The sequence below is a fragment of the Anguilla rostrata genome, chromosome 8 (genome assembly GCF_018555375.3).
Source record: "Anguilla rostrata isolate EN2019 chromosome 8, ASM1855537v3, whole genome shotgun sequence".
Taxonomy (NCBI): domain Eukaryota; kingdom Metazoa; phylum Chordata; class Actinopteri; order Anguilliformes; family Anguillidae; genus Anguilla; species Anguilla rostrata.
In genome coordinates, this window is record NC_057940.1 from 3,934,943 (window position 1) to 3,937,442 (window position 2,500).

Here is a 2,500-nt window from a genome sequence, read left to right on the forward strand (position 1 = left end):
GACGCGGCTACAGCTACCGTTTAGGGGGAGCGCGTAGTTCTGTCGTTTGCTTCATTCTTTTTCATCCTCGTTCTTTTATTCCGTCCCTCTCTCGTACCCCTCAATTATTCGCTCATCCCACAATCCCTCTCTTCCTCTCTCCACTGCCTGGTCTCAGTATCAGCAGCCTATGAGAGAGAGAGAGAGAAGAAAAAAAAAAACAAAGATAATTAGAGTTATCATGCTGGCGAATTAATTACACGGGCTGAGGTAACAAATTAGCCATCAAACAGTAGCATCCCCTTACCGCAAAGACTGGCAATTGCACCCGGTACCACGGCGACTGGCAAGCACACCCAAGAGTGGAAAAAACGCCAAAAGAAACATTTGCATGATTTGCAGACCTGTGTGGTGTGCCCATCAGTGTTGGAACACTGTGAGTCAGTGCAGTGTTGAGTTGTGTGTGTGCTGTGCGCATCAGTGTTGGAACAGCCTGATTTAGTGCAGCGTTGAGTTGTGTGTGTTGTGGCTCAGTGCTGGAACAGTGTGATTCAGTGCAGTGTTGAGTTGTGTGTGTGCTGTGGCTCAGTGCTGGAACAGTGTGATTCAGTGCAGTGTTGAGTTGTGTGTGTGCTGTAGCTCAGTGCTGGAACAGTGTGATTCAGTGCAGTGTTGAGTTGTGTGTGTTGTGGCTCAGTGCTGGAACAGTGTGATTCAGTGCAGTGTTGAGTTGTGTGTGTGCTGTGCGCATCAGTGTTGGAAGTGTGATTCAGTGCAGTGTTGAGTTGTGTGCGTGTTGTGGCTCAGTGCTGGAACAGTGTGATTCAGTGCAGTGTTGAGTTGTGTGTGTGCTGTGCGCATCAGTGTTGGAAGTGTGATTCAGTGCAGTGTTGAGTTGTGTGTGTTGTGGCTCAGTGCTGGAACAGTGTGATTCAGTGCAGTGTTGAGTTGTGTGTGTGCTGTGTGCATCAGTGCTGGAACAGTGTGATTCAGTGCAGTGTTGAGTTGTGTGTGTGTTGTGGCTCAGTGCTGGAACAGTGTGATTCAGTGCAGTGTTGAGTTGTGTGTGTGTTGTGGCTCAGTGCTGGAACAGTGTGATTCAGTGCAGTGTTGAGTTGTGTGTGTGCTGTGTGCATCAGTGCTGGAACAGTGTGATTCAGTGCAGTGTTGAGTTGTGTGTGTTGTGGCTCAGTGCTGGAACAGTGTGATTCAGTGCAGTGTTGAGTTGTGTGTGTTGTGGCTCAGTGCTGGAACAGTGTGATTCAGTGCAGTGTTGAGTTGTGTGTGTGTTGTGGCTCAGTGCTGGAACAGTGTGATTCAGTGCAGTGTTGAGTTTTGTGTGCTGTGGCTCAGTGCTGGAACAGTGTGATTCAGTGCAGTGTTGAGTTGTGTGTGTGCTGTGCGCATCAGTGTTGGAAGTGTGATTCAGTGCAGTGTTGAGTTGTGTGTTGTGGCTCAGTGCTGGAACACCCAGCTCTGTAGCAGCCAAAGTCGTTCAAGCCTGACTGAAGTCTGAATATCCCCTGTGGATGCCCCTCTCTCTCTCTCTCCCTCATTCTCTCTGTCTCTCTCTCCACCTCTCTCTCTCACTCTCTCTCCCTCTCTATCCCCCTGTTTTTCCACATTCCATTCAAGCAGCCACTTCAGATCCTCTTGCGGCAACAATGGGACTGACAGAAACTCTTGCTGGGGGGGGGGGGGGGTGATGTGGCTTAGGATCGTGTACACCATATATACACAAATACACACACACGACACACACACATGCGCACACACACACATACACACACACACACACGCACGCACACACACATACACACACACGCGCATGCCCACACACACACACACACGCACACGCACTCGCAAACAGGTATATATATATATCATCTGTAATGCGTTTATAAATCACGTGTAAAGCTTGTATAAACCGTGTATAAATAATGTATAAATGAGTGCACGTTCCTAATGACAGCATAGTGCTGTATGCTCAAAGCAGGACCCCAGAAAACGAAAGCACACACCATAACCCTCACCCCTGGGATTTGGGGGGGGGGAGGAGGGGGTGCGGGGGGTACTCCTCATACATACGTAGCAGGGGGGGGTGAGGGGGGGGTGGGGTGCGGGGGGTACTCCTCATACATACGTAGCAGGAGTAGGGGGGTTGCGTGTTGCCTGAGGTAGTGCTGTGGGCGCTGGTTTGAGTCACAATCCAGGGCTATGCTGTGTAGCGTGAATCAGAGTGAATCAGAATGGGTGTGTTGCTAAATTTGGAATGAAAACCGGACATCGCACGACGAGATGCAAACAATGCCGGGAGCTGTCGAACCGTGGGGGGGGGGGGGGGGATGGGGGTGCAACCGACATTGGATCAGGCATACACTGACAAACGAAATCATCCATTACAAACTAGCTAACTAACTAACTAACTAACAGTAAATTTCTTCCATCGATGACGCAGACCGGACGTTACATTGGTCAGGACCACGACATTCCAACCGAAAAGCAGGCGTCTGGCAACCCT

General features: G+C 50.0%; 1 protein-coding gene across 1 annotated transcript in view; it reads right to left on the bottom strand.

The window, feature by feature from the left end:
- LOC135260566 (uncharacterized) overlaps positions 1-2,500 on the bottom strand; it is a 99,176-nt gene that overhangs the window by 52,628 nt on the left and 44,048 nt on the right. The window contains exon 2 of the mRNA XM_064345896.1: positions 1-167. This exon is cut by the window's left edge and continues 1,495 nt beyond it. The gene's annotated coding sequence lies outside the window, so the exon portion shown is untranslated. The remainder of the gene's footprint in view (positions 168-2,500) is intronic.